Below are 11,411 nucleotides of genomic sequence, written 5' to 3' on the forward strand. Positions count from 1 at the left end.
TTTTTCTTTAAACCAACAGTCATTTGTATTATGGGGGGATTTGCCACATCAAAAACATTTTTGGCTTTTTGTCCCATTCAGGGACATTTTGTGTATTTCATATTCTAACCTCCTTTTCTGTAGTTCCATTGCATCCTTTGCCACAGTCTCTAAAGAAGTTGCAATGGTCAATGTCTGTTCTAAGGTTAGTTCTTTCAAACAATAGCCTCTTTTGAGTGCTTTGACTATGCATGCCTATCCTTTAATGCAGCAGAAAGGTCCATCTGTTAAGTCACAGTACTGGGAAAGTTTGCGCCGTTCTGCAATGTATTCAGAAAGGCTTTCATCGTTTGCCTGGTTCCTTTTATAAAACCTAAATCTCTCAACTAATATCGGGGTTTAGTGCTCAAGTGATTTTTGTAAAATTGTTACAATTTCATCGAACATCTTGCTTGCTGGCTTTGCAGGGGTTATTAAGCGGCGTAAAACTGACTGTATGTTCTTGGGCCCATTCAGCTAAGAAGCATAGGGGCTTTCTTTTGCTGTCCACGTTCTTCACATTACAGTACAGTTCAACCCTCATGATATATGGCTCCCAGTCTTCATTAGCGCTATCAAATTCATCAACTTTCCTGACTGAAGCTATTGCCATGTTATTTTCACTTTAAATTCAGTGCATCTTTCACTAGTTTCTGTGCACTGTACTCACGTGTACCTTTGATTGCACCTGTGATGGCCTTCTCGTGTGGTTTAGCTCTCCCGTTTCATCCCGTGACTGTCGGTGCAGCTCGTGATGTTTTCTGGCATTCAGATTCGTACTCATTGCCAATTTGTTGTGTCTGTGCACAACAGCATATCAATAAAATAAAAGCACACACGTGGGAGATGGCTTTAACTGGTGTATTCACATTGTAGCGAGAGAGAACAACGTGCATGTGTAGAGAATTGCGCATGGGTAGACAACAGGTCAATATGTAGTGCTAAGGGGGTGAGGAGTCATTGCTCTAATAGAAATAGATTCATACATTACAAGCCTTACTGCTTGCTTTGAGTCTGGCGGTCCTATGTGGATGTTACGTAGCCTCCAGTCTGATGGGAGTGGGACCATCCCTGGATAAGAAGAGAAGTTCAAGTGAATATTAGATCGAAATTACCAGGGTAGGAGAGGAAGCAGCTAGTCTGGTGGAGTTTAAGAGGCTTTTAGACAGACACAAGAAAATGAAAGAAATGTTGATATATGGATGATACACAGGAGGAGGATATGAATTGCCATCAACATTGTGGACCAAATGGCCTGTCCCGTGCTGTAGTGTTTCAAGTCAATGGTTCATCTCTCTATCTCTATCTCCTCTCTCTCCCTCTCCCTCTCTCTTTCTATCTATCTATCTATCTATCTACTATCTATCTATCTTGTGTGTGTGTGTGTAGCCAAGTCCTTGAGTGACTGATTTGCTGAGTTCCTCCAGCATTTTGTGTGTATTGCTTGGTCTGGCAGAGTTGTGGACACAGCTGAGCACATCACAGACACGAGCCTCTCCCTGTAGACTCTGTCTAGGCTTCTTACTGCTTCAGTAAAGCAGCTATCATAATCAAAGACCCCACCCTCACCCCGAACACTCTCATTGGACAGAAGATACAAAAGCCTGAAAGCACTCTCAAGGACAGCTTCTACCCCACTGTTATAAGACTATTGAATAGTCCTCTAGTAGAGTAAGATGGATTCTTGATCACACTATATACCTTGTTATGATCTTGCACCTTATTGTCTACCTGCACTGTACTACATTTTCTCTCTAGCTGTTACATTCTGTTTTTGTTCTACCTCATACCGTACGAATGTTATGATTTGGTGTGTATGAACTGTCAGAATCAGAATTAGGTTTAATATCACTGGGTTCTGTTGTGAAATTTCTTGCTTTCCAGCAGCAATACTTTGCAATACACACTATAAATTACAATAAGTATAGGTAAAATAAGAAAAGTAAATTAAATAAGTAGTGCAAAAAGAGAGGAAAAAAGTGAGCTAGTGTACATGGGTTTATTGTCCATTCAGAAATCTGATGGTGGAGGGGAAGAAGCTGTTCCTGAAATGTTGAGTGTGTGTCTTCAAGCTCCTGTACCTCCTCCCTGATGGTACCAATGAGAAGAGGTTACCACAGAATACGTGACAATAATAAACCAATTCCAATGGAGGATCTAGCCCAAAACATTGACCATCTATTTCCTTCCACAGATGCAGAATTGTTCCAGCATTTAGTGTGTTGAGTGTCCCTCTAAACCAGGTGTTCCCAGTGAAAGGTCAGCCATAAAATCATTGAATAGTAGAACAGGCAACATGGCCTGCTTCTAGTTGGAGCAATACAGCACGGATACAGGCCCTTCAGTCCATCCAACCCATGCTAACCATGGCACCCACTCAGGTAGTCCCAATTCCCTGTGTTTGGCCTATATCCCTCCAGACCCTAAACACAAGGGACTCTGCAGATACTGGAAATCCAAATGCTGGAGGAACTCAGCAGGTCAGGCAACGTCTATTCAGAGGAATAAACAATTGACGTTTCAGGCCGAGACCCTTCATCAGGACTGCCCTGCCCACCCAAGCACCTACTCATTCCAGTGCTTCTTAAAAGATACTATTTGCTAATGAATATATGATGATGAACAGGTTTTTTAAAATACAGTAAACATTTTGAAACAAGATGAAGACACAAAGCCTGACTTGACAAAAATGTGTAATTAGAAATTGTTTTTCAGCAAAGTTAGTTTTCCAGAGCCTTTAACTAAACTGAGGCCTACATGTTTTATTGGCACACAGGGTCCCTCATTGTATGTAAGAGCAAAATAGGATTGTTGCCAAAGTAATTCATGATTTTCAAACTTTAATATGTATTTTCAGATGATCTAAAATGGTAGGGCTAACAATGCACCACCTAGTGGATATTAGGTGCAATGGCAAGGGAGCTGTGTGTGAAACTCAGGAGGTCCAAGATGATAAGATTCAAGATGCAAGACTTTTTATTGTCATTCTTCAAGAACCGAGTGTAAAGGAGAATGAAATTATTGTAACTCCAGATCCAATTCAGCATAACAGAACACAACATAAGCATGAAAACACAACTAACCCCCCAAAAAAACACATTTAATATAAAAAATCCTATAAAACATAATATATAAATAACTGTAACATACATAGACTGAGTGTTGGTATATAAAGTGATGCTAGGTAATAATATGTAGTGGTGATTGGGGTTGTGGGGGGGTGAGTTAGTGGATGGAGGTGTTGGTCAAGCCTTATTGTTAAGGGAAAGTAACTGCTTTTGGGTCTGGTGGTCCTGGTGTGAACACAGAAACATAGAAATCTGCAGCACATTACAGGCCCTTCGACCCACACTGTTGTGCCAACCAGGCAATCTACTCTAGAAACTGCCTAGAATTACCCTGACACATAGCCCTCTATCATTCCGAGCTCCATCTACCTATCTAAGAGTCTCTTAAAAGACCTTACTGTATCCGTCTCCACCACCTTTGCAGGCAGTGCATTCCATGTATCCAGCATTCTCCGTGTGAAAAACTTACCTCTGACATCCCCCTTGTGCCTGCTTCCAAGCACCTTACAACTATGTCCCCTAGTACACAACGCTGGAAGAACTCAGCAGGTCAGTCAGCATCCATGAGAAAAGAGTAGCTAACGTTTCGGGCCGAGATGTTTTTCAAAACGTTTTTCGGGCTACTCTTTTCTCACGGATGCTGCCTGACCTGCTGAGTTCTTCCAGCATTGTGTACGTATTCTTTGATCCACAGCATCTGCAGTTGTATTATTGTGTTTTTATGTCCCCTTGTGTTAGCCATTTCAGCGGAAAAGCCTCTGGCTATCCACATGATCAATGTCTCTCATCATCTTATACACCTCTGTCAGGTCACTTCTCATCCTCGGTCACTCCAAGGAGAAAAGGCCAAGTTCACTCAACCTGGTGTGGGTGCTATATAGCCTCTTCCCTGATGAAAGTGGGACAAACAGTGCACGAGCAGGTTGGGTGGGATCCTTCACGATGTTACTGGCCCTTTTCCATGCACTTTTCTGTATATATGTCCTTGATGGTGGGTAGGCTGGTGCTGGTGATGCATTGGGCAGTTTTAAATACCTGTTGTTGTGCCTTCACAAAACAGCAGTATATTTTCCGTACCATGCAGTGATGTAGTTCGTCAGATGCTCCATACTCCACATCAGGAGAAGGTCATAAAGACCATACATCAAAATAAAATTTATTATCAAAGTTACCATTTACAGTACTACCCTGAGATTATTTTTATTGCATTTGCAGGAAAGTAAAGAAATACAATAGAATTTACTGAAAAAACTATACCTAAACAAATACTGACAACCAATGTGCAAATATCTAATCAGCCAATCATCTGGTAGCAACTCATACATAAAGCATGCGGAGGTAGTCAAGAGGTCCAGTTGTTTTTCAGATCATACATCAGAATGTGGAAGAAATGATATATAAGTGACTTTGACCGTGAAATGATTGTTGGTGCCAGACGGGGTGGTTTGTTTATCTGAGAAACTGCTGATCTCCTGGGATTTTCATGCACAACAGCTCTAGAGTTTACAGAGAATGGTGAGAAAAACAAAAAAAACATCCAGTGAGTGGCAGTTCTGCGGGTGAATACACCTTGTTAATGAGAGAGGCCAGAGGAGAATGGCCAGACTGGTTCAAGCTGACAGGAAGGCGACAGTATCTCAAACAACAGTGCTGTGCAAAGGAGCATCTCTGAACACACAAGTAGATGGGCTAATAGCAGCAAAAGGATGTTGCGCCCGGCTGTCTGTGTGATACGCAAGCCAGGACAGTACGATAAGGCTTCCCCTCTCCACACACCTGATGAATCCAAAGGATTGATAAAAACCGATAAAGAAATACAACCGAATCAATGAAAACTACACACAAAGACCAACAAGCAAACACTTGGCAAAAGAAAACAAACTGTGCAAATACAATCAATCAATCAATAATGCTAAGAGCAAGATCAAACACGAGGGAATCTGCAGATGCTGGAAATTCAAACAACACACACAAAATGCTGGTGGAACACAGCAGGCAAGGCAGTTGAGTCCTTGAAAGTGAGTCCATAGGTTGTGTTCAGTGCAAGTGTCTAACAGCCCCTTAAATACCACTATTGTATCTCCTTCCACCAGTACTCCCAGCAACCTGTTCCAGCCCTGTTTAAAAATATCTCCTTTAAACCTCGCCCTTCTCACCTTAAGTGCATGGCCGGGAGTATTTTACATTCCTACCCTGGAAAAGAGATACCGACTACCTACTCTGCCTCTACCTCACTTAACTATATAAACTTCTCTTAGATCTCCCCTCAGCCTATGAAGCTCCCGAACACAAACCAACCCAAATTTTCCAAGCTCTCATTAGAGAAAATCCCTTATCCAAGCAGAATCCTGGTGAACATCTTCTGCACTTTTTCCAAAGTCTTGACATCCTTCCTCTAGTGGGGTGACCAGAACTGTATGTAATACTCCAGATGCAGCCCAACCTGAGTTTTATAAAGCTGCAACATAACTTCCAAACTTTTAAACTCAGTCCCTTGACTAGGAAAGGGAAGCAGGCCATACGCCTTCATTACCACCCCATCAACCTGTGCAGCCACTTGCAAAGAGCTGCCAACCTAGACTCCAAGATCCTTCTATACATCAACACCGTTCATGGTCTTGCCTTTAACACTGTACTGTACCTTCACATTTCACCTCTCAGAATACACTTCATATTTGGCCAGGTTAGATTCCATCTGCCATTTCTCCACCCATATCTGAAACTGATCTACATCCTAGTATATCCTTTAGGTTTCAAGCATCCTGGTATTTAAGATAATTATACAGGAACACTGCTAGGAAAGGTTTATGAAGAGATGTGCCCAGTACGGGGGACCAGCTCAGGTAGCAACTGGGTGAGTATAGATGAGTTGGGTCGAGGACCTGTTTCAATGACTCAGTATCTCAATCTACTGCTCCATTTACTGGATGAAAAGCTCCAGCTGACTTCCCGTCAATACCACCATAGAGCACTGCTTAAAAATGGGATTAACTAAAGCTCATTACTCAGGGAATCAATAGCTGCCAAGAGTCTTGTATGCTAATGACACATTTACATCTCCTTGGCGGCATCTTGATTTATTTCTGAGAGGTGCAGTAATCAACTCGAAATACTGAGGCAATGAGGGACACCTGCAGTTACTGTTCCCTCTAATTCGCATGGGTGTATGGCCGCACAGTGACTGAAATGCTCCTGCGCACATAGCCTTTGTTCCCATGCAGCTGGAATTGGACGCAACTAGAAAAAGTTCATGAAATGTTAAAGATTTTCTTTCTTGTACTGTATTTCATTATAAACTTCAATTAATAAATAAAGTAAAATGTATCAAAACGATTAGACATAGGCTTTGTGGGAGAAGCCAGAGTGGTAGTATATGGTTGCTTCTCTGACTGGAGACACGTGACTAGCGGTGTGTCATAAGGATCGGTGCTGGATCTTCGTTTGTCATCTATATCAATGATCTGTATGATAATGTTAACTGTATCGTCAAATTTGTGAATGACATCAGAATTGGAGGTTTAAGTGGACAGTGAGGAAGGCTATCATGGCTTGCAGTAGGAGTTGGACCAGCTGGAAAAATGGGCTGAAAAATGTCAGAATTTAATGTAGACAAATGTGAGTTGTTGCACTTCGGTAGGACCAACTAGGGTTGGTCTTACACAGTGAATGGAAAAGCACTGAAGAGTGTGGTAGAACAAAGGGATCTGGGAATACAGATCCATAATTCATTGAAAGTGGAGTCACAGGTAGATGGAGTCATAAAGAGAGCTTTTGACACATTGGTCTTCATAAATAAAAGTACTGAGTACAAGAGATGGGATGTTATGTTGAAGTTGTATAAGACGTTAGTGAGGCCTAATTTGGAGAATTGTGTGCATATTTGGCCTCCTACTTACAGGAATGATGCAAACAAGGTTGAAAGAGTTCAGAGAAAATTTTCAAGAATGTTGCCGGGTCTGGAGGACCTGAGCTACAAGGAAAGATTGAATAGGTTAAGACTTTATTCCTTAGAATGTAAAAGATTGAAAGGAGATTTGATAAGGGTATAGAATTATGAGGGGTATAGAAAGGGTAAGTGCAAGCAGGCTTTTTCCACTGAGCTTGGGTGGGATTACAACCAGACGTCATGGATTAAGGGTGAAAGGTGAAAAGTTTAAGGGGAAGATGAGGGAAAACTTCTTCACTCAGAGAGTGATGAGAGTGTGGAATGAGCTGCCAGCACATGTGGTGCATGCAAGCTCAATTTCAATGTTTGGATAGGTGCATGGATTGCAGGGGTATGGAGGGCTATGATCCTGGTGCAGGTCAATAGGAGTAGGCAGTTTAGATGTTTTTGACATGGTCTAGATGGACTGAGGGGCCTGTTTCTATGCTGTACTTTTCAATGACTCCATACGATTTATAAATTTTCATTCTAAATATTCATAGCATCTATATTACTAAAAAAAAATAAAGCTCTGCATGGTTTTCAGGCCGCGTAAAAATTTCCTGCGCAGAGCAATGGTTGGCCCACTCAGCAGTAAAAAATGATTAGAGAGAAAGTTGTCTGCAGTCCAGGTCTCCACATCATGCAAGAAGGCCAGTGACATGATTCAGTAATGAAGGCCATCTGCTGCCTAGGCCTCTGCTATGTGCTCAAAGGCCAGTAATGTGGATGGATGAGGAAGGACATCCACAATCCAAGCCTCTACTCCATGTTCAAAGGCCAACATCTTGCTTTGGTGATGAAAGACAACCATAGTCCAAGCCTTTGTTCCATGCTTGAAAGCAGACGACCAGGAGGCCCTTTGAGCAGCAGGCTTGAAGAGGCACAAACACTGGTCATTTGGCACGCCTGGAATTTGGGGTCCCACCATCGGCTGGTCCAGGAGTCGATACCAAAGGTCAGAGCCCGAAGGTCAATTGGATGTCTGGAATTTGAAGCCCGATGGCCGAATTCTGGAGACTGGAGGCTGGAAGCCTGTCCAGGAGTTGGAGGACTGTCTGTGTGTGGCTGGAAGGGATGAAAAGGAGTTGTTTTGCTGTTGTTGTTTTGTTGTGTTCTGTGTTGTTCTGCTAAGTATTGTGGATATGCTATGGTCGCACTGGAATGTGTGGCGATACTTGTGGGCTGCCCCCAGCACATCCTTAGTTGTGTTGGTTGTTAATAGAGACAACGCATTTCACTGTATGTTTTGATGTACATGTGATAAATTGATGAATCTAAATAAGACCATAAACATAGGAGCAGAATAAAACTATTTGGCCCATCAAGTTGGCTCCGCCATTTCATCATGGCTGATTTATTATCCCTCTCAACTCCATTCTCCTGCCTTCTCCCCGTAACCTTTGGTGCCTCTATTAACTAAAAATCTGTCAACCACCACTTTAAATATACTCAATGACTTGGCCAGGGCAATGAGTTCCTGTATTCACCACCCTCTGGCTAAAGAAATTTCTTGTCATCTCTCTTCTAAATGGATATCCCTCTATTCTGAGGCCATGCCTGCTGGTCCCAGACTCACCCATGAAAGGAAATATCCCCTCCACTCCACTCTGTCTAGGGTTTTCAATATTCAATAGGTTTGAATGGGATTCCCCCTCATTCTTCTAAACTCCAACGAGTACAGGCCCTGAGCCCCCTACATTAACCCTTTCATTCCCATAATTATTCTCATGAATCTCCTCTGGACCTTCTCCAATTTTTTAAAATTAGGGGTCCAAAACTGCTCACAATACTTTAAATGTGGTCTGACCAATGTCTTACCATTATATCTTTGCTCTTATATTCAAGTCCACTTGAAATGAATGTTAACATTGTTTTTGCCTTCCTTACCACTTACAATCTACAAGTTAACCTTTAAGGAATTTTGCACAGGGACTCCCAAGTCCCTTTGTACCTCTGTTTTTGAATTTTCTCCCTGTTTAGCAAACAGTCTACGCCTTTATCCCTTCTAACTAATTGCATGACCATACACTACCCTACACTATATTCCATCTGCTCCCTTTTTGACCATTTCCTCAATCTGTCTATGTCATTCTGCAGACCCCTGCCTCCTCAATAATATCTAACCCTCCACCTATTTCTGTATTATCTGCAAACTTGATACTCCAAAACAAGAGAAGATTTGCAAGTGCTGGAAATTTGAGCAACACACATAAAATGCTGGAGGAACTCAGCAGGTCAGCATCTATGGAAAAGAGTACAGTTGACGTTTTGGGCCGAGACCCTCCAGCAGGACCTGCTGAGTTCCTCCAGCATTTTGAGTTTGATTCATCTGACTTTATCTTCTCCCTATCAAACTGCAGGGTGAATTCGATCATATTATGATCACTATCTCCCAAGGGTTCCTTTACCTTAAGCTCCTAAGCAAACCTGGTTCATTACACAACACCCAATCCTGAATTGTCTTTCCCCTACTGGGCTCAACTACAAACTGCTCTAAAATGCCATCTCATAGGCACTGTATAAATTCCCTTTCCTGGGATCCAGCACCAACCGTATTTTCCCAATCTCCCTGCATATTGAAATCCCCATGACTATCGTAACATTGCCCTTTTGATATGTCTTTTCTAATGAAATTTGTATCATGCATCCTGGCTATCATTCGGGGGCCTGTATGTTACTCCAATCAGGGTCCGTCCTTTGGACTGGGACATTGAGTCAGCTATTTTCTTCACAGTTCTTCAAACATAAGGGCTCATTACATTCCAGGAAGGAGAAATGACAGACTTAAAACTCCAATTCAACTTGGACGGGAAACAAAAAATTATGACAACTGATAATGCAAGCCAAATATGTTTGGACTGAGAATGTTGATGAAGTGGGAAAAAAATCATCTGTTCATATAGACAATTCTTACAGGGAACACAATATATAAAATGATGAAGGGCAGAGATCAAGTGGAGAATCTTTTTCCCCAGGGTGGAAATGTTAAATAAGTTACTGTGCTAAGGCTTTAGACTCATGAACAAGTAGCTAGGGTGCCTAAGACTTTTGCACAGTACTGTAGTAATTTTGTGTATTGCTCTGTACTGCTGCTGCTGCTGCTGCAAAAAGAAACAGATTTCATGACATAAGTGAGTTCTGATCTGAGTGTCTATTGTGGACTGAGAGAGGGAAGGGGGCAGGGAGAGGGGAATCATGGTTGGGGAAAAGGGGGAGGGAGAGGGAAAGAACCAGAGAGACATTCTGTAATGATGTAATATAATAATAATAATAATAATAATAATAATAATAATAATAATAATAATAATAATATAATGATGTAATATAATAATGTAATGGAAAACCATTTGTTCGAAATCAAATGACCTTGCCTGGTGTCTCAGGGCTGGGTGTGTCTGCACCTGTACTCCTTCTCATCCAGCTGTCTCAAAACCCCTCCCTTGGTGCTCCAGCACCATTCCCAACATCCCTTAAGACTTGATCTCCACTTCACATTGACAAATACAATACTGTGCAAAAGCCTTGGGCACCCTAGTTTTATATATATCTAAGACTTTTGCATGGTGCTGTACAAGAGGAGAAGCATTTTTGCCTGAGAGAGGGTGCCTGGAATGCTGCTGTGGACGGTGGTGGGAACAGCTGCAACACTCTGGAGGTTGTTCTGTATGGCGATAATTAGGATTTTTAAAAGATTTAAGATTAGGTTTATTTCTCAGAGGTAAGTTGAAATATACAAGGAAAAACGTAATTTGTGTCAATGACCAACACCATCCAAGGATATGCTGGGGGCAGCCACAAGTGTCGCCATTCTTCTGGCATCAACAAAGCATGCCCACAACTCACTAATCCTAACCCTTACATCTATGGAATGTGGGAGGAAACTGGAACATCTGGAGGAAACCCAAATGGTTAAGAGGAGAACGTACAAACTTCTGACAGACAGTGGGAATTGAACTCCGACTGGTGATCACTGGTGTGATAAAACATGGTGCTAACTGCTACATTACTGCACAGATTACATGTGTACAAAGTATTGGTAGGATCAACTTCTAACAACTTCACCATGGAAAGTCCCAAGCCTGGCTTCCTGAGATTTGGAACCATGAACAGCTGGCAGACACGACACAGAGCCCCTGACTGTCTGACACTTGGACCTGTGAATGACTGGCAGACACGACCACTCACTTTGCAAGGACATTTTTCTCCTTAAATAATCTATGCGTTCAACTCCACCCTGGATAGTCCCAACCCAGCTGCAACAGGAGGATGGTTGGGCATGGGGCTAGCAACCCCACCTGTAAAAACCCAAAGCTACGGACCCACCAACAGAAATTCCAAAGACCTTATCGCTGAGAGAGGAAAGGTAGTTCAAGAAGATGGGCTACACCTGCAGACAA

Source organism: Hemitrygon akajei, chromosome 12 (assembly GCF_048418815.1).
Source record: "Hemitrygon akajei chromosome 12, sHemAka1.3, whole genome shotgun sequence".
Classification (NCBI taxonomy): Eukaryota; Metazoa; Chordata; class Chondrichthyes; order Myliobatiformes; family Dasyatidae; genus Hemitrygon; species Hemitrygon akajei.